General features: G+C 48.5%; 1 protein-coding gene and 1 long non-coding RNA gene across 7 annotated transcripts in view; both read right to left on the reverse strand.

Annotated features, from left to right (window-relative positions):
* Nucleotides 1–21,542, reverse strand: part of SGPP2 (sphingosine-1-phosphate phosphatase 2) — a 102,132-nt gene that overhangs the window by 71,548 nt on the left and 9,042 nt on the right. The window lies entirely within an intron of this gene.
* On the reverse strand, nt 7,623–15,439 carry LOC144305918 (uncharacterized). Of its 2 annotated transcripts, XR_013372948.1 has the most exons (4): nt 12,526–15,439; nt 11,845–11,998; nt 9,920–9,998; nt 7,623–9,618 (listed from the first exon to the last, which is right to left on the reverse strand). It is a non-coding gene; the product is annotated as an uncharacterized LOC144305918 (long non-coding RNA). The 2 variants fall into 2 exon arrangements; XR_013372947.1 differs by having other exon boundaries at nt 11,845–15,439.

A 21,542-nucleotide genomic window follows, 5' to 3' on the forward strand; every position in this document is an offset into this window, starting at 1 on the left:
GACGGGAGGAGGAGCACGTTGCCCAGAGCCTGGCTCCCTCCACCCTGCCCTTGAGCTGGGCAAGAGATCCCATCAGCCTTCACCATGTTTTCAAACTGCAGTTCCCTCTAGAAGGTTCTCTCCGAGCCCGTTTAAAGCTGCCGGTCGCAAAAATAAACTTAGGAAAAGCTTTGCAATGGTGTGTGCACACATGAAAGGACATTGAGAAGAAAGCCACGCTGGGTCGGAACAATGGGCCTCCCCACCCGGCCAGTCCCTGGCACACTCCGGTCTCTTTGTACCTTGGGAAGGCTGATTTTTTGTTTCGTTTTGTTTTACCTTTAGTATTTTTGAGTTCAAGGTTTGGGCTATTATTATTATTATTATTATTATTATATCACTTGGGGGTTTTTTGTTTTGTTTTTTCCTGATTATCTGATTATCATGTTTTTTTGGTCTTGTTTCTGATCGACACATTTTACTGGAGAACATGTGGGAGTCCAAAAACTACGTAAAAGCAAAGTAAAAACAACCCATTATCCCACCCCCAGGACTCAGCCCCTTTGGATATCTCCACTGGTTTATTTCCTAGGTCCTTGAATATTACTCTAGATGGTGATTTTGGCCGTCACCTTCTTAAAAGTGCTCCCTTCACCGACATCCACTCCCTGACCCACTGGTTCTCACGGCAGATTCGCAGGCAGACAAGACAGCGAGCGAGCCTGCGGGATGGCCTGCGTCACAGCCGGGAGCGACAAGGCCCCTGCCCACCCTGCTGGGGCACCTGCAGGCCCCATTACGCGGCCCTTTCCCCGACCAAATGAGCGCCCACCCACAATGTTCCCCACAACCACCTGTTTATACTTCTTGGTATTACTGTTTGCTTGGTTCTTATCCCCGGTGATCCCAAGTCTCTGCCAGATTATCCAAAGGCCTCAGGGACACTGAGGCTGTCCGGGGGCCACAAAGCCTCCTGCTGAAGGAACAATGACCCAGAGGCACACACGCAAACGGTCCCATAATGCATCTTGCAGCAGGTGAGACCAGGTCTCAAGGGCTTTGGAGGTGCTGGGGGCTTGCTCACCACCCGAGCCTCCTGCACCAGCTCTGGCTGCTCTGGTTGGGATTCGTGGATCCAGCTGGCACCTGAGAGGCTCTGGGTGTTAGGCTGCCTTGGGTCCACTGACAGATCTGCTGCAGCTGCTCTGGGAGGTCTGGACTGTGTCATCTGTGAAGTGGATGTGTGTCCTCACCTGTGCGGTGTATATATTCTCACCTCTGCATGTCTATGTCCTCACCTGTGCACTGGGTGTGTCCTCACCTTGCAGTGGGCATGTCCTTACCTGTGCAGTGTGCATGTTCTCATCTGTGCAGCGAGCCTAACACCAGCTCCCTTGCAGAGATGTTTGGAAAAGTCCCTCGTGTAAACCACACTACAGCACATCAGACACTCAGTATGTGTTCATTAAATAGTTGCATTTGCATTGCTTTTATCAACAGTATAAATAATAAGAAAATGTCAAAGTACCCAATTGTAGAATATGAGGAGGGAAAGAAGATGATTGAAAAAAAACAAAGGCATTGGGGTGCCTGGGTGGCTCAGTCGGTTAGGCATCCGACTCTTGATCTCAGCCCAGGTCTTGGTCTCCAGGTCATGAGTTCGAGCCCTGTGCTGGGGGGCATGGAGCCTACTTTAAAAAACATAATAAGTCAAAGAAATAAAAGACAAAGACATCATAGGGGAGGCAAGTAAGCCGTCCTGGAAGGATGACTGGAAGGAACTGGGACAGACGACAAAGGGAAGAGGGGCCTTTAGCTGAAGCAGAGGCATGGGGAGAGCCATGGAGGTAGCCAGTGACAGTGTCCCTGGGCTGCAGGTGTCCAGGAAGCTAGAGCGTACAGGGCCACAAGGGGAGCTGCGGAAGCGGGGCCAGGGGAAGGCCAGGGCCGGTCAGTGGAGTCCTAGGCCCTCACGAGGAGGCTGGGTGACAGGAGCCGTGGACCGTGGGCCGGGAAGTGACCTGGTCACACGCGCTCTAACTGGCCCCCACGGGCCTCCAGACGGTCCTGTCATTTCTCAGTGAGTTTCCCTCCAAGGGCTGGTTGCAAACAGGCTGCCACAGGCCCACCGGGCCTCCTCCCACGCTGCACTCCTCGGGGCGTTACACCCACCCCCTCTGCCACCCACAGTCCCACGAACCCGCGTGAGCCTCGCTAATGCCCCCATTTCACATCTGAAATGAAAGCTGGACGCTCTGGGGGTCCCCCGGGCCATCACGGAGGACGAAGGAAGCTCGGTTTCTGTTGTGGGGCCTCGGCTTAGTCATGTGGGATCTGATGCTACAGCTATTTGGCGAGAAACCACAGAAACAAAAACAATTTGATGAAACCCAGAGAAAGCGAGTTGTTTCGCGGACGGTGACCCACGCGGAACAAACCCAGAGGCTCTGGGTTCCAGCTCTGCTCCGTCACCGGGCGCCACGTGCCTCAGATACCGCTGCCCCTGCCAACAGGGACCACGGTCCCTACACCTAAGGACAGCCAACTCCCCGAAGACACCAAAGTGTGGAAAACGTGGTTCTCATTTCTTTTCACCAAACACAATTTCCAGCAAGTGCTATGTGACCAGAAGCCATGACCCCGGGGCATCAGAGATGGTCGGGGCCACGTGGGTTCGCAGCCTTGATGGGCACGAGAACCCGACGGAGCCAAACAGCCCGTGGCATCTCTGCTGCTGGCACCGGGACAAGGACGAACCAGGGAGAGGGCGGACTTGAAGACAGAAGGGAGAAGAAGAGGAAGCTTGGGGGTCCTCCCACCCCACGTTCAGAACGGTAGACAGAGGCCCACGTAGGCAAAGCCCTGTCCACTGCTTCCTGCAGACACACGTGCACCCGCACTTCCAGGCCGCGCCCGGCCCCTGCGCCCCCACGACCGTCCTTGGCACACTGTCTGAAACAGAGGCTGCTCCGGTTAAAATCGTGGCTTCAGCATCATCCACGTCCTTGTTCACAGAAGTGTGACCCCCGCCCCCCGCCCACCAGCAGCAGCATGGGCATCACTTGTCGGAAATTTAGGATTTCAGGCCCCACCCCGGACCTGCGGGATCACTGGGACTTCTAACCGGATTCCCCAGGGGATTCGCACGTGCATTAAAGTTGAGAAGATTAATGGTGGAGAAGCACAAATCTTCATCTATTGAGAAAACGAATAAAACGGTCGAATGTATTGAGACTATACTGTTCTCTCTGGGCCTACAAAGTCGCTCCGTGAAGACCAGACGAATACGTAGGGTCAGAGGGTGGCCCGGGGGTGGCCCGGGGCTGGCGTTGAGGGGAGGGACTGCTCATGGGTACAGATCTCCTTTTCAGGGTGCTGAGGATGCTCGCAGACGGCTGTGGCGACGGCAGCCTGACTCTGCGAATGTCCAGAAACATGAAAATCGGGGAACTGCAGGGAGGTGAACAGTCTCTCAATAAAGCTCTGAAATATAAATAACAGCACTTGGGGGGGGGGGCGGTTGGAAAGACTGAATTACAAGCTTCTGATTTCTGTGAACAGAGACCACATGGAGAACCGGGTCGTGGAGGGTGACCCAAGAGAGGCTGTAGGAACCGCCCCAGCTCGCTGGCTGGCTGGGCTGTTAGGGAGGACACAGAGGCATTGAAAGGGTTAGCTTGCTCTTAGGAGGTTCGGTGCTGCCCTTAGAACCGGCCACCAGGGCCCGTGCCCTGGACTCTGTGATTTAGAAGCCCGCCCCACCCCCACCACCCGACCATCCTTGAGCCATGTCCTTTCTCCATAGAGCAAGGAAGATGTCCAGTCTTCTAGATTGTTCTCTGGGCACGTGGAACCCCAGCATTCTTCGTTCAAATGCCCAAGCCTACACATGGGACGGGTCTCTCCCGGGGGTCCGTCCTCCCTAGTGTGGACAGGAGCACCAGGTGTGCTCCCCAGGCCCGAGGGATCAGAGGGATGACATAGACAGAGCCCAGGCACATGGAGAGCGGGGTCCATCACCCAGCCCTGGACGGGGGTGACAGGCTGGCTCCCCGATTATGCCACATTCCAGCGTGGAACTCTGGATTGGCCTGAGGATTCCAGATGTGAACCTGGCTTTCCAGGTCACAGGAAGATACACGCGTCAGAGTAGGAGGTCATGACATGATATAGTCAATGCCTAAATTAGTTAAAGAAGTAACTTTAGGATATGTTGAGCTATGGGATCTCTGACTCCATTTGTGCACTTGTCCTAAAATTTTGCAATTTTAGAGGTCGATTATTCTTTTCTTCTAAGTTTATCAAGCAGTGAGTGTTTCTGGTCTCCCCAGCATGTCAGGTTTTATGGGGAGATATTAAATATTCATTGAAGGCCATCTCATCTTTTCATAACTTCATACATAATAAATACCAAGGATTTATTTTTGCTCCAAAACAGTACAGGAAGCCTTATGATAAGAAGCATCTTAAATGGGTTTGTCTTCATGTATGTCTCATATTTGCAAACCATGGTGGTTAAACAGAAGGGGGGGACCCCCCAAGAAATAAAGAGCAATGAAAACAGGCACTCCTGAGCTACCCTTCTTCTTCTGAAAGATGGAAAAGCACATCATGGGGGAGGGGGAAGCAAAGCTGCTGGAGACTTTTTTTTTAAGTAAAAGAAACAGCTTAACTGAAACTTTGAGGGGAAGAAACATATTGAGTCTAAGCATGAGAGTTTATAGTCTCTCAGGGCTCTCTGGTTCTTCTTAACGGATAGTTTGGGGATAGAATCCCAGAAAGGGCAATTTTGCTCTTGTCACCCACAACCCACAGCCTCACTTGGACGCCCTCCGGAATATTCCGGCTTTGGAATTACTTTTAGTCTTTGGGGGCTGTGAAGCCGAGGCCAAGCTCACAACTTCCTTTGGCCCTCCTGTGAGTGTACAGATGTCACCCATGCCTGGTGCCAACCAAACGGACCCCCACTCAGATGTATTTCCAGAAGAGGCTCCCCTAATCTGTATGCCTTTACCCCCACCCCGTCATCTGGATTCCTTGTGGGAACTCTGCAGCTTTTTCTTTGTAGTGAGGATTAAGTTCAAATACAACAATTTGTACAGCATATGTTTCAAAATTTCAATCATTTTGGAAACGAGGGAGCTAGGGGACCGGGGCGGAGGGGGGTAACGATCTCAGATAAGGCTGAATTTGTATGTTGCCATACAGCTGCTCCGTCCGATATGGTGGCCACATGTGGCTCTTTAAATTTAAATTTAAATTTAATTAGATAAAAAAAATCCAGTTAGCCGTACTAGTCACATTTCAAATGCTCAGCAGCCCCATGTGACCAGTGGCTACCTATCTGGACGGCATAGACGTGGAAAGTCTCCGTCCTCACAGGAAGTTGTGTTGCATGTGCTGAACGGGAAGAGTCTTCATGTCTTCTCTGTAATTCCAGTCAAGGCTTCTCTTCTCACTCTGTTGTTGGTACTATGATTTCTTATACTGTCACATTTTTGCAGTTTGAAGCCAATTATTCTTAAGTCCTAAAAGCAGATAGTGGTGATGTATCATCGCCACAGAGACAGAGTCGTGTCGCAGCTTCGTGAATATACTGAGAACCACTGCGCTGTACATTCTGAAAGGGTGAATTTGGTGGCGTGTGAGTTATTCTCAATTTAAAAAGTAAGGCCTACTTGGCCTTATACGAAGGCCAAATACTAAGTAATAATTAGTACTTGGCCAAATACTAAGTAATAATTTCATAAGTCCTCCCTGTCAGGTACCATAGAGCAGCCAGAATGACACTGTGAATCAGAGACAACCAATTCATTTGAGAAAGCAAACAAAACCAACAGTGGCTCTGCCCACCAATGGCTCCCCAATGCCTCCCCAATGGCTCCCCAGTGACTCCCCAACGGCTCCCCATGGCTCCCCAGTGGCTCCCCAGTGGCTCCCCATGGCACTTGGAGGTCCACATGCACGCTCATGGTCAAGGCTGGAGATCTGACCACTGCACATCCTTCCTGCTTCTCTACAGGCTGACCTCGTCTTTATGCTCCAACCACTGTGGCCTTCTTTTCATACTTGTTCCTTGAGTGGGTTGCAGCCTCACGGCCCGTGTTCTGAGCACAGCTCTCTGCCTGGCGGCTCCTTCTCACTTCTCAGATGCCAGCCCCTCAGAGCCTCCCTTCGAGATGCCTTCCCGGGCTACCCTCTCAGTGGCTCCACTGCGTGGCCCTGTTCCATTCTCTTCATAGCTTATCCCGCCTGGGAATTTCTCGCTCTGGTACCTGATTGCTTGTCTGCACTAGACGGCAAACTCTTTGAAGGCAGCGAGCCTGGCCAACGCCCTCCTGTGGGGTCCCTGGCCTCCAGCACGGTGGCTATCCTTCCGCCCACCCCCTAGCAAGCATCCGATAAACACCTGTCGACTGACCAGAGCAATGGAGGCTGAGCCTGCCATCAGCACACACTCTGGATAGAAGGGGCCTTAGAACCATCTAGAAGTTCTTAGTGGCTACCCAGAGAGCTGAGGGACACACATGCCTGGACTTCACCCCTATGGTCAGTCTGATCTACCAGATTGGGAGTGAGGCCCAAATTGGTTTATTTTTTAAAAGCTCCACTGTTTTATCCAATTGTCCTATGTTGGGAGGAGGCAATTGAAACTCAGGCTTGGCTGAGCCTTGGGTCAGTCAAGCCAAAAAGCCTAGGTGTCTTAAGAAGCTCAACTACCTGGGAACAAATTTCCATGAACTTTGGACCCCCTGTCCCCGTAAAACCTCTGTGGTTCACGGGAAGGAGAAGCCTTTTCTGAATCATGGACTGGGAAGACCTTTCACGGTGGGCCACCTAAAGTTTAGCCCAAAGTTGTCCCATTGGCTCCGAACTCGCTCCTGTCTCGCCCACGTTCTCCTGGCATCGAGGCGTCCACCTGGGCGGAGCCGTAGCCCATTTCGCCCCGGCTGCTCTCCGCAGTCTGACCCCCTGAGACGGGACCCGGGCAACAGGACCAGCAGGCAGCAGCCAGGGAGAGCCAGCAGGGATAGAATTTTCCTTCTCTCTGTTAGGAAGATAAAAACCACCAGTTTCTCCTCCCTTTACCTTTCGACTCTTGGCAGGTTTAAGAGAAAAAAAAACCAAAAACAACCAACTCCCCTGAATTGCATCGGCAGAAAACGCACAAGGTGGAAAAGGCCTCATTCCTGGAGGCTCCAAAGGGGCCCTTAGAGAAGAAAGTTAAGTGGTAACGTCCACGTGGTTGGCGTCCACGTTATGGTCAATGAAATGGCCAAACGGCCCCTGGCACCCTCATCACAAGAGGCAGGACCGCACCCCGGCCACACGCCGGGGCTTCCATCCTTGCTCTGTCATCCACGAGCAGCAGGGCCCTGGCTCTGCGCCTGTGTCCCCAGCGCTAGAAACAAAAACCTCACCCTCCTGGAGCTGTGAAAACTAAATGCATCAATGCACACGAAGTGTTGCGAACGGTGCGTGGCCTGCAGAAAGTGCTGGGTGGACGTACGCTGCCCAAGACAGTGGCGACAAGGTTCACTTGGCCCAGCGCTCAGCGGCCACGGCTAGGACCACGTCCCGTGCACCCCGGCCATCGTGCTCACAGGCCACAAGCATCCCTTCTTAAGATCCATGCATCACTATTATCTTTTTAAAAAATTTATTTATTCACGAGAGACACAGAGAGAGAGAGGCAGAGACACAGGCGGAGGGGGAAGCAGGCTCCATGCCCGATGGGGGACTCGATCCTGGAACCCCGGGGTCACACCCTGAGCCACTCAGGTGCCCCCAAGCATCACTATTCTTTTCCTTTTCTTCCTTCCTTTCCATTCCCATAGACGGTTCCACATTCATCTTTTACTTTTCCTGCCTTTGTCACATTATCAATCCGAAACCAAAGCACCAAGCGGCTCAGACACTACGGTCACCCGTCACAGGGCAGAGCAGGTGCTGGACACCTGCCCTCAGACACGAGATGGGGCGTTTGTGTCCGAGGTGGCCGTGCCTCCCAGGACAGCTCGGGACCCAGGCCCCGGCCCCTGGTTCCGCGCTTCCCAGGCCAGGCACAGAAAGTGCAGAGCACGTAGGCTCGAGGCCAGCAAGGTAACTCTTCCCACACTTACAGGGCTAAAGAGGCAGCTGGAGAGCGCCGTGCATTGTCACCGGCGTCACCTAAATACTAGTGTGACTGTCCAAGCACTCTCCCCCAGTGGGGCGAGGAACACATTCTACTTTTTTTGTTTGTTTAGGTCCCATGAAGACAATATGCCAGGCCTTTCTCTCCCTTCAAAACCACCCCCGGATGATTGACGTCATCCGTACTCTGCAAAACAGCTTCTGGAAAGTTGTTTTAGAGCAGACTTCTTGGTATTTTTTCCCTCTAAGTGTCTGATTCCAGCTTTTCCTCCCTCTTTTCTCTTTAATATGGTTTCTTTGCATTTGCTGCTTCTGACTAAAAGTGAAGACATTGTCGGGGGGGGGGGGAGTCCATCTAATTATGAGAACAGGAATGCATTCTGCATTTGGTCACTATACATTTTTTTCTCATGTTATGAGGAATATACACAAAGAGGTTGGTATTCATAAGTTGATACCGGGTAAATCTTAAAGGGTTAATGAAAAAAAAAAAAAAAAGAAGAAGCAGAAGAAGAATATGTCACCGCCTTGACGAGGATCCCGGCACACACGACAGTCCCTAGGCCTGGCCGCCCACGCCCAGGAGGCCACCGCAACGAGCAAGTTCCCAAGGCTGTGCTCTGGGGGCCGGGCAGGTTGATGGCCAGGCTCCCACACACCACCCGGGCACCTCAGTGTCCTCGGTGGTACAGTGGCCACAGGAGCTGCTTCGGGGGTGTTGGGAGGACACATCCCCCCTCGTCTAGCTGTCTGCGTTCCCGCAGCACTGCCTCCACCTGCCACCGTCTGCCGCCCGGTGGGGATTGGGCCTCCTTCCCGGGTCGGTCAGCACCGAACACATGGCCTTCTCCTGGCTTCTCCACCGTGTCCCTGGGGCCCAGCTCCACTCTCAGGGAGCACTTAGCACTCAGCACTCAGTAATATCTGGAGAACGACTAAGGTGTCATCAAGAGGCTTCCGTGGACCCATCTACAAGGAGGAGCCCTTCCCACTTCTCACGGTTCGCTCCCTCCAACCAAATAATCTGCTGCTTCACTTTGTCCTCTGTGTCTGCCGTCCCAGCGTGGTTCCCTCTACGGCGAGGCGGGGGTCATGCTGCTCTGCCCCACTGGGCGGCGTGGCCCGGGTCCCAGGCCTCCTCACTGCCCAGCCATACTCCCTGAATGTCCCAGGAACTCAGCTTTTCAAAGCAAAGCATCGGAGACATCATGTGCTGCTTACTAGGGACCACCCGTCCCCTTCGGCTTGTTAGCAGAATCCAAACTCGTTCAAACCTCAGGCCACAGGGCAAGTCAATCTGGGTGACTCTACTTTCTCCTTTCTCAAACTCACTCGCAATTAGGGGTGGCCACACCACCCACTCCGGCCAGTGAGAAGGAGGTGGGGAGGAACTTCTACATAAGCTTCTGTTTTCTTCATAAAAAGGATGGAGATAACCATCATGACCTCTACCTCCTTCCCAACGTGAACATGGCCATGATGCCAGGAGCAACAGCAGCCATCCTAGATGAGACAATAAGACAATGAGCTAAGGATGGAGGAGCAAAAAGCAGCAGCATGAGTCCCTGGTGATATTGTGAAGCAGCTGAACAAACATCAGCCTTCCCCAACCCTAGACTTATTGTTACACAAGAAAAAATAAAAACTTTAAGTAACTATTAATACAGCTAAAAAATATCTAGAGCAAAAAAAAAAAAAAAAAATCTAGAGCAAACAAGTTCTTGACTGATCTACTGTGTCTTTCTCCACAAGTGCAGTTCTTCCTTTTTCCACATTTTCTCATTTATGTCAATGACATACTCACTATGCTCCATATTTTTCAGGCTCAGAATGCCGAGTTATCTTTCAATAGAAGAGGCGAAGAAAGCATCCACCTCCAAGTCCTGCAAATCCATTCAGAACGTCTCAGTCAGGTCAATAAGGGTGTGCTGTGCACACAGGCATCTATTACAGTGTTTGCATTAGCAGAAAACATGGAAATGATCTTAATTGGCACAACATAAATCATGACAAATAACGGGTAGAAAATGGGATGTTACGTAGTCATTAAAATACTGTGAACAAATATTTGTTGATGTGCGACAAAGCTCTAGATTTATCAACTGGAAGCTCAGGTTGGAAAACAGGACTTTTTTTTGAAAACCATATTTAAGGATGTATATAACGTATGCACAGAAGTGTCTAGAACGGGATACCCCAAAATAGTAACAGTGAATATAATATCTCTGGGTGATCTGGGTCCTGAGATCGAACAGTGACTAGTTGTCTTGGATCAAGCCCCCTAGATCCTCAGCCTGGTATTCAAGAACAGATTGAGTGGCCAAAAAACCAACTTTATTCTCACTTTCTCCTCCTGCCTTTGTGGGTCTGGTTTCCTGTTGCTTTCACACGGCACATCTGTTCCCACCACAGCCCTTTGATCCACGCTTCCCTCCTCCTGGAGTGTTCTCTTCATTTCCTCTCACAACTCAAATCCTCTTCATTCTTCAAAACCCAACCTGTCCTTTCTCTCAAGCCTAGTCCTAGGATGAGGATCCTGGGCCAGGACGTGGATGAGTCAGGGTAGGTCCATCCAAGCCTGGTGCTGGGAGGATTCAGAGAAGCCAGAGCTCATCAGCCTTTCCACCTCTACATCCCCCAACAGCAGATTTGCACACCCTAATCCCTCCAAAATGACCCTGTGTCTCCTGGGGACCACTGCCTGCATCGAAGAGTGCCATCCTGCTCCCTAGGACTGCACCCAAATTCCTCCTACCATTTCTGGGGGTGTCTTGAGGGCTTCTACCCTGGGAATGCTGGCTATCCTCCTTTACTCTGGAATTTTCTAGACCAGGAATGGCAAACTCAAATGCCTCCATGGGTCAAATGACTGATGTAAGTCAGCAAAGCCAATGTAGGTGTGAGACAAAAGGGGGTGGTGAGGCCTGCTCTGGTTTGAGGAGGCAACAGCAAGTGGAAGCCAGCCTCTCAGGTTGTGCAGGAGTGTGAGCCGGTCATGCTACATCTTCCATGTTCTCAAAAAGCAGAAGCCAGAAAAATCTAGAAAGTTTTTCCTAGTAAAACCACATGGGAAGAAAATGTGTACGTGGTCAACATTTGGTCCTCCAGGCCCAGGTCTGTGACCTGTGCTTCATGGTTAAAAATGGGCCACCTCCCTAGGCAAGGCTACCTCCCAACCACAACAGTTACTACCTTCACCCCACATGGGATGACCATTTTCCTATGCATGGGGCTTAGGGGCCCTAGAGTGGTGGCCTTATCCTCAGAACTCCACACATAGTCAAAGGAAAGGGGTCCTAGGAAACTCCTTTTCCCAATCACTGCCTAGTTAATGCTCTCCTGGGTCGGGGGTTTGGCCAGGAACTGACAGGAGTCCTGATACCCACATGCTCAAAGCTTTACCGTGTTACCCGTGCACACAATGTCTTTTCCCATTTTTAAATTCTCTTAACTTACAACACTCTAGTCTTTGGTGTGAAATCTGTATATCATAGACTGTAGTTAAAAAAAAAAAAATCTCCAGGAATATTTTTCCATGTGACATCACATTTATTGTTGTCTAAAATCTGAAAATGTCAACTGTCCTAATTCTAGATTTGGTGAGTTTTGCATCCTCTTCATTGGTCCTTTAGAAATCTTAAAAGCAACATCTTTCAAAATGTTCACTTAAGAGTTTTCTTAGGGGGAATGAGGAAGAATCTGAGAAAGGAAGATCTTGTTCAACCTAACCTTGATAATCTTTGAGACTTTGTCCTCCCCAGGTGGTGTTCATCTATTTGCCCGCCTTCTTGATGGACCAACAGCTCTTCAGGAGCAGGGAAGGTGAGACGGAACCGCTGCGGGAGCTCAGAGTACAATCCGGGGTCTGGCACACTGTCAAGAGCTTCATGTATTTGGATGAACATTGATCGTATTATCTCAGAGCAAACAACATAATACTTTGCATAACTCAGTAATTTCGGACAAGGGGAAGCAGGACCTGGGAAAGCATGTTTATGGCAAGTGATTGGATACTACAAAGTATCTGAAGGAAGAAATATAAAAGTGAATATACTTCAGTACAATTTAAAGCACATTTGACCCAAATTTTAGGGTGGAAGCCATTCTGAAGTGGCCCAGGGAGTAGATTTGCACCACCTGGAGGGCCCAACACTCCCCCGCCCCACCACTCAGGCCCCACCGTAAGAGATGAAATCTATTCCAGAAAAGACCTGTTGGAAAAGACTGCAGTAGGGGCTCTGGAGCAGAGTGTCAGTAATGCCCTATTAGCTGGGGCACCAGCAGGAGCAGAAGTAGCAGCCCTGGTGGCAGGAGGCAGCAGGAACCGGCATGGAGACAGCATCTGAGAGCTCCCTCGGTGCCCGACACAACACGACACGCATCAGGGTTCCCAGCCATGACCTTACTCACCCTCAGAACTCTAGGAGGCGTGTATGCACTTGTTGCCTCCACTTCACAGACAAGGCAAGCAGGGTGGGCGAGCTGAGGCCACACACCCCAGGTGACGCGGTTGGGAAGCACGAGAAGCAAGGCACCAGCTTGGTCCACGCGCGGCCTGCCTCCCCCAAGTCCTGCACGGACACAGAACACGCAGGCCTTCTGCTGGGGGTGCTCCTTGTGGCACATGCGCCAAGTGAACACCCCCAAAACCAATGGTCAAAAAATCCGAACAGCAGAATGATGGCAACACCTGCGCCGGCCTAGCACAGCGCCCGGGGACTACAAGCCAGAGGAAACGGTAGGAGGGACAGGAGGGAAGCCCAGCGCTGGGCCCCTCACCTCCCGCTGCGCTGGCCCCTCCGAAATCCTTTCTTTCAGGAATGAAATAAGCTGAGATCGGGGGAAAAACGGTTCACAGAGTGAAGCCAGGGATTCTTTGATTTCTGGATGCGGTGCTTCTACTTCACAGGACAGCCACCGCTCAGATGGTATATTTTCCATTTTACTTTTGTGACTCTTTTCAGGGGAGAAAGCACTAATGGTGTCGTTTTCCTTTAAAGTGTGGGTGTTTCACAAAGGCCACCACCTGCGAGTGGGTCAGCTCCTTGGGCAAAAGCCGTGAGTCACACGTGGCCGCTGTGTGTTCGGCTCTGCTCACCGGGCCCCGCTGCCAGACATCGGGGGGAGCAGAGCCGGAGTGCCAGTCCTCGGCTCTCAGAAGCAGCCGGTCTGAAATCCAGTTTCGACCAGCACTTTCCAAATGTATGTTGGAAAACATAAGGCAAGTGCCATATACTCAACTCTAGGAGATGAGACTGGAGTGACGCTTGCGGGCGGAGTCTCTCCAATGTGGATTCACAAACTGCCACACACTTTGGGGTTCAAATAGAGGCTCAGATGCACATTGCAAAAAGAAACTACTTTTTAAAAATGGTTTTGGGAAAAACAAAACAAAACGGTTTTAGGGCGCCTGGGGGGCTCTGCAGTTGAGCGTCTGCCTTTGGCTCAGGGCGTGACCCCGGGTCCTGGGATCGAGTCCCACACCGGGCTCCCTGCGAGGAGACTGCATCTTCTCTGCCTGTGTCTCTGCCTCTCTCTCTCTGGGTCTCTCATGAATAAATACATAAAATCTTTTTTTTTTTTAAAAAGAACAAGACAAGAAAGTGGGCTATCACCCCTTCTACTCAACATAATACTGGAGGTCCTTGTCTACTCAATAAGGCAGAAACAAATAAGCAAATGATTGGCATAAGAACTGAAAAGGAAGATGAAAAAATCTGCTTTTTGGCCATTTTCAGAGCAAACACAAAGAAACGAGAGACAATTTGTTAGAATCAATAAAAGTTTGCAAGTTTGCCAAATCAATACACAAAATTCAATTGCATTCCAACATGCCAGCAAAAAACCAATTGCAAAATATTGTTTTAATGGTAACAAACACATAAGGTAATTTGGAATGAATCTAGCAAAAGGGGTAAAGATTTTATGGAGATAATTATAAACCCTACTGAAAGATATTTAAAAAGACATAAGTAAATAGCAAGCCCTAACATGTTCCGGGGTAAGAAAATTCCATATCGTAAAGATGATAATTACCTCCAAATTAACCCATAGATTTAATACACCTCAATTAAAATTACATTAAAATTAATCTTATGTAAAAATTATTTTATAGTTCTTTAGGGGATTAAGGGATATTCATTATTTTTAAAAAGACAATATCCACTCTCTTAGTTTTTAAAATCAGGAATTACATTGCTTGATTTTAAAATGAAAACTGACAAATTCTTATATTATACAATTAAGAACCACACCCGACAGTGGACAGTGGTGGCTGCAATGCCCCTACCCTACGCTGAGTCACACTCGAGGGTCCCTTCTCTTTAAATACTGTATCAGCTTAGGAGGAAGCAGGTTCCAACACAAAGCGTGCCCAGGGGCCTGCCGGCAGGTGACTCAAGACCAACCACTTGCAACTGTTTGGACCTACAACAATAAAAGGAGATTTCCCTAAATGACTTTTAAAGCAACAGCAAAAACTACTTGCCAAAAATTGTCTTAAGGGTGGGGCAGTAACCACAACAGTGGCTTTTCTTAAGACCTTCCTGGACTCTCTAATGATACGGCTTTGGCCCAAGTTGAGGAGAGATCTTTTCGAGGCCAAATTCTTTTTAGCACATTAAGAAATGCCCATGAGCGCAGGAGAATGAGATGTGTTTTAAGCTCCAGGCATTTCATATGGTTGTTGGGACAGAGTCGGAGAAGGTGTACTGTAACTTCACGTGGGGTCTTTATGCAGTGACGTGGAGGGAGCCATTCTGTTCCACTGAAGAAAGCTTTGGAGCACTTCCAATGGTTTAATAAACATCCCCTCAAGGGAGACACAGAAGCAAGACTGCTGATATTTGGGGCTTTGTTGCAAAGATGTCCATGGTAATCAAAAAAAACAGTTTTATGTGGAACAACCTTAGTAATCTTAGCAACTAAAATTCCTCAAAAGTACAAAACATCCTCAGGGAAAGTTTTTTTTCAATAAAACAAAAATAGTTTCATTGTCTCTAAACATAAAACCACCACCTTTTTACTGTGAAAAAAAAATGCAGAAAATAAAGAAAAGCATGAAGAAAATAAAAGTATGAATAAGGAAATATTCAAAGATATTCAGAAAGAACCACTGGTAACATTTGGTTCATTACTCCAGATCCTTTAAAAAAAAAAACATTCAAATATATGGTTATGCACTTTTTGAAATTTGGGTTATATTATGATATCATTTTTTATTTTTTATTTATTTATTTTTTGATATTTTTAAAATTGCTCTTTTTTTTTGCATTTCCATGTCTAGAAATATATGGAATTTTAATTACTTTCAAGATCTCCTTTGGATGTCATTATTGAGTTCTTCCCTTTGTAGAACATTGTTGAAAAAAACCTAGTTATATTATAAACACTTTATTTTATTTTATTTTATTTTATTTTATTTTATTTTATTTTATTTTATTTTATTTTATTTTATTTTATTTTATTTTGTTTTATTTATTTTATTTTATTTTATTTTAATTTGCAGGCTCCATGCTAGGAGCCCAATGTGGGACTCGATCCCAGGTCTCCAGGATTACACCCTGGGCTGCAGGCGGCGCCAAACTGCTGTGCCACTGGGACTGCCCTATAAACACTTTTTAGAAAGGATTTTATTTATTTATCTGAGAGAGAGCTGGAGAGCATGAGCAGGAGTTGGGGGGGGGGGGTTGGGGGAGGGAGAAGCAGCCTCCCCGCCAAGCAGGAGCCCATGCGGGGCTCGAATCCAGGACCCTGGGATCATGACCTGAGCCGAAGGCAGAGGCTTAACCGACTGAGCCACCTGAGCGCCCCTGATAAACACTTTCTGGCGACGAACATCAGCTGTGGGAGCAGGGGGTCCATCCACCGAGCAGACGAGCAGACGCAGTGGGTTTACCGCTTGGGGAAGGGCTCTTGGTGACTCCAGCCAGAGCAGGAACAGCAGCCAGTGCTCGCCCGCAGCTCCCCTGGCCGCAGCTGCAGCCGCCCGTCCGGAGCACCGACGAAATAAAGAGGGGCTGCTTCGCTCTCTACGTGTATTAAGGAGAGATTTATCTTTTACAATTTTTTAAAAAATTTTTTTAAATTTATTTATGATAGTCACAGAGAGAGAAAGAGAGAGGCAGAGACATAGGCAGAGGGAGAAGCAGGGTCCATGCACCAGGAGCCCGATGTGGGATTCGATCCCGGGTCTCCAGGATCGCGCCCTGGGCCAAAGGCAGGCGCCAAACTGCTGCGCCACCCAGGGATCCCCCATCTTTTACAATTTTTAATCTAAAATAAGTCAGCTGTTCTCGGTGAAATCACACATGAGCAAAGTAAACCCCCTAAATCATGGCTCCTGGTTTGATTTCGCTGCAGTTTACGCTGTACCAGCTGGAGAGCGTGGGGAGAAGGCAGAAAGGAGGGCGGACCTCAGACGACCCAGTGGGGACACTCGCGGCTCAAGACAGACCGAGCGCGTTAGATTCCAGGGACACTGGGACTGCGAGCAGATGTTCTGCGGTGTGTGAAGACGGGGTGGGAAGCTTTCAGCATGTTTACAGATCGAGAGGGAGAAACGACACCTGGAAGAGACTGAAGATGCACTGACTTGCACATTGCAAATCTGACCTACTTGCAACACCAATCGGAAGTGGCTCCACAAAAGGAAAAAACATCAGATTTTGTTAATGCAAAAAAATCTTTTTAATGCAAAGGATCTGCAGCTATAAAGCATGTGAGTTGAAATAAAGTTAGATAGGAGAGAGAAATAAATAAAGGATAGATGTGCTTTCGGACCCTCAACTATTTCTCCGTGTTCTCCCAAGTCAGGAAGCCAGGGTCAAGGGCAGGGTTGCGACCCAGCCCTGCAGCTCTGGAAACAGATGCAGCAGCATGGCTGGCTCAAACCCAGGAACATCTCCCAAATGCTGCTCTGCATTTCCTGGGCTTCCTGCAGAGTGCACCAAGAGCGCCTGCAGTAAAGGCTGTGAGAAGGGCAGGACCAATTTTTACAAGGCAATGGAATTTTAAAAAATACATTATTTTGACCTAACTGTAGATTCCTAAGTATTTGCAAAGGTGGCACATCTCTGCACATCCACTAGACCCTTCACCCACCTTCTCCCCATGGTTCCATCTCACATAATTACAGCACAATATCAGCGCCTAGCCTCTGGCAATGGGACAGCGTGTGTATACAGTTCTGTGCTGTTTTACTACACCTGTGTGGACGCGTTGGACCCATATGACCACCACTGCCATCAAGCTACAAAACTGCCCCATCACCACAAAGATCCACCTCATACAACCCCTTCATAGTGATCCTCTCATTCTTAACCCTTGGCAACCATGAATCTATCTTCCATCTTTATAATTTTGTCATTTCACGAATGTCATATAAATGGAATTATATACACAGTGCAATCATTTAAGATTGGCTTTTTCACTCAGCACGATGCCCCTGAGAGCCATCCAAGTTGTTGGGTATATCAGGAGTCTACTCCTTTTTACTGCTGAGTCGTATTCCGTGGCATGGATGTACCACAGTTGATTTAGCTATTTATCCAGTGGGGATGTTTCGGTTAGTTTTGAGTTTGGGCTGTTATGAACAAAGCTCCTATAAACGATCATGTACAGGTTTTTGTGTCAATAAGTTTTCATATCTCTGGGATAAATTCCCAGGAGTGTAATTGTGGGCTGCAAGATAAATGTATATTCAGAACGAACTTTTAAAGATGAAGTACGTTCTTATAGTTTAAACAAGTCCCTGATTGAAGCAATATACTTATCTACACCAGGAAGTACTCAGGATGAGTGTGGGAAGTCTCATTTCTAACCCTGTAGTGAGTGGTACCAGAGTGGTAAGCATGAAGAAAATCAGGGCTAGACCATTTCTAACCCAACATGTTGGAAAAATTCAGGTGATTCCTTCAGGGTCAAAACTTGTGGACAATAAAATATGGCTGAGGCATTAGATGGGGCTAAATGGAGGCAAAATTAATGGATCTAATGGATCCATTAGTCCCCTCCTTTCCAAGAGTAATGGTTATCAGAAATATGCTCCTGGATAGATATTGGGGATACCAACCCACTCCTGCCCTTTGAGGGCGTGTGTGATATAACTGAGCACGGCAAGAAGGCAGCCCTGAAGCCTCCTCGGGAACTAGGGAGAAGGGGAGACCCAAGGCTGGGAGGACTCAGAATTGTCTGTCACCTTCTGCAGTTCATCACAGAACTAATTCACTTCCTGCTTCCCCTTCACATCATCATAATATGGGGGTAACACCCTCTAAGCTGCTGCCCTCCTTGCTCAGAGTCGCAGGGTCTCTAAGCTTTCCCTAGCTCCTGCGGAACCCGCAGCCTTTGCCCAAGGTACTGAAATATGGCCTGCACTCCACAGGATGCGAATGGTGGGCTTTCTGTACCCGGAGAAGGTACAGGTGGAGAAGACGGGAACCTGCATGACTTACCTAAGCCCACGGATACCTAGGAGCTTACGCCCTCTCTATCCCCCTTCTCTTCCTCAGACTCCAAATATTTTCTCCTTACAAGGAAAGATTAGTGATAGATCGGTTAGGAGCTTATGTTAACGGACACACAATGGAAGATTCTGACGCACAACGGATAAATTACAAAAGACCATCAAAAATCAGTAGGTAAACACCCCCGCTAAAATCAGGGTGGAAAAAATGGATAAAGCAGACGACCAGACATTCACAAAAAGGGTGATACAGGTATCTGCTGAGCCGAAGAAAAATATTCAACCTCATTAGAGGCAAAGTATGTTAGACTGATGAGAGGCTTTCATTCTGCTCTCAAATCGGCACATCACTGTTGAGAAGGGAGTGTCCCTAACGGCTGACAAAATTCACGGATGAAAACGCCGAGAAACAAGGCTTTCCTAATGCGTCTGATACCGGCCTACAGCATACTCCCTTCTCTCTCTCTCTCTCTCTTTTTTTTTTTTTTTAAGATTTTTTATTTTTTTTGAAACAGAGATTGAGAGAGAGAAAGCATGAGCACAAGCAGGGGGAGCGGCAGAGGGAGAAGCAAGCTCCCCGCTGAGCAGGGAGCCCGATGTGGGGCTCCATCCCAGGACCCTGAGGTCATGACCTGAGCCCAGGGAGGATGGTGAAGCTTCACCGACAGGGGCCCTACAGATACTTAATTACAAAGAGAAAAACGTTTTCTTGGAAGAAACCACTTAACACACTTTTAAAGGTGTTCGAAGTAAAAATCACTGGTGATGGAATAAATCAGCATTTTGTGTCTCTTGATATGATACACTAAGGACACAGTTTCTGGCTGCGGTAGAAGGATTCCCACCCTAAATGTAGAACCTAAATGTAATCGTGAGGAAATACCAAACAAGTCAGAACTGACATTATACAAAACAACCTGCCTGGACTCCTCAGAGGTCAAGGTCAGGAAATGCAAAGAAAGACTGGAGAACTTCCAGAATGGAGCAAGGTGCACAGATTGTATTCTATTCCCGCACGGTGGTTATTTATACAGGCTGCTAACATTAGGAAAACACGGGTCAAGAGTATGGAGGAATTTCTCCGTCATATTTTTGCAGATTTTCAAGAATCTGAAATTGCATCAAGAGCCGAAGAGTTAAAAAGAAAAGGTTTGTTTTATTTATTTATATTTTTTAAAGAAAAGTTTTTAAAAATAATACCTGATGCTGGCCTTTATTCCCTAAAACCCAAACGTCCCCATAAACAGTCTGTAGAGAGGACGGGTTATCATATATTTGCACACTGGATGCTGCATGGCATGAAAAATGAAAACACTACACATCCTGTAGGATCCTACTTGCCTACGATTGATCCTATCCTATCCTATTGAACGTATTGATCCTACGTTCAATAGGAGATGAAACTACATTATGGTTGATGGAGGCAAAAGAGTGGGTACCTGGGAGAGGATGCTGTTGCCTGGCGGGAGCCTGAGGGGGCCTTCTGGGGGTCAGGCCGCGTCCCCTTCCCTCCTCTGGGCGGGGGTTGCGGGGAGGTAGACATCTGGTCAGAGGTGTCACCTTGTACACCTATAAGATCCGTGCACTTGCTGTATCTGACTTACAATAAATGCAAAGAAAAGGAAAACAAAGGAAACGAAGATAATACTTGACAACTAGCAGCCTTGGATTGCCATGTGGAGCAACACTTGAGATCCATTTTCCAAAAGGCAACTTGGCAGTGAGCACGAAAACCGAAGTGAGCTGCTTCTGTGGTTCTCAGGAAATGGTTCGACATTTAGACTCAAGGCGAAGTCCAAAGATAAACACTGAGACTACCTAGATGCACACGTTAGGGAGTGGGTGGAAAATAAAAAACAAAACCTAAATCCCTATCGCAGGGTAAGTCACGACACAACTCTGGAAGTCCCAGCAGCAAGGCCCGGGGACGATGCGGGGAAACGTTCACCAGCCGGGCGCCGAAAGCCACTTCCAAAACCGTATGCGGAGAGAATGTTCACGACTTAAATCTTCTGCACGTGCACAGACCTAAAAGGAATCGCTACTCGGAGACGTGAACGTGTCTCCGTAGGCTGCAAAATGAATGCGGGAATTTTGTTCCCTTCTTTATGCTCTTTGGTGTCACCCACCACTTCTCACCATAAACGTGAATTACTTTAAGAGTTGAAACACGTACGAATCAATTTCCAACGTATTTGAGATCTTCCTAGCTGAAAATCATCAAAAGATCAAAATTCAGAGAGGAAGAGAAAAAAGAAACCAAAAAACCAAAACCCCAAACCCAAGTTCTAACAGAGCCTCTTTTCGCTTGTGTGGTGCTTTTAACAAACTCTTTGATGTCTAGTTCATGGCTACTTTTAGTCACCTTCCACGAGAGGGCGATTTTTTTTTTTTAATTGCAAAAAATCCACGTTCACCTAAATCCTTTCTCCACCAATTAAATCCCAGCTTCTCGGCTCCCAACATTGAACCCGAGGAGCCTTCTGGTTCACCAGCCTCCCCTCCTCTTCCTCGTACCCACAGGGGCCTCGCTTTGGCGGGCTGTTCCCCATCAACTGTGCTGGGAACAGAGATCTTGCCTGGAGAAAAATCAAACCATCCCCGGAGATTCCGGAGGGGGCATTTCTCCAGCGGTCCCCACGCCAGATAAACAGCCTTAACGGGGCAAGAGTGGATCTGCTGGTTGGTTGGTTGGTTGGTTGGTTGGTTGGTTGGTTGGTTGGTTTAATAAACAAATGGGTATCTTGGGGCCCTGGAGGCAATACTGAGACCGGTTCAGCCCCCTTTCAAGATCTCAGGTGGTTATTTCCTTCCTCCTCCATCCACCCCGGCTTGTGCCTCAGGATGGCTCGGATTCTTAAAACGCTTTGCTAATTAGTCCATACCCGGCCTGAGCCTGAAGCGGGAGGGAGGGCAGAGAGACCCGCACCGTGGTCTTTGCTGGATCTTTCACGTCTCATTT

Source organism: Canis aureus, chromosome 36 (assembly GCF_053574225.1).
Source record: "Canis aureus isolate CA01 chromosome 36, VMU_Caureus_v.1.0, whole genome shotgun sequence".
NCBI classification, from domain to species: Eukaryota; Metazoa; Chordata; class Mammalia; order Carnivora; family Canidae; genus Canis; species Canis aureus.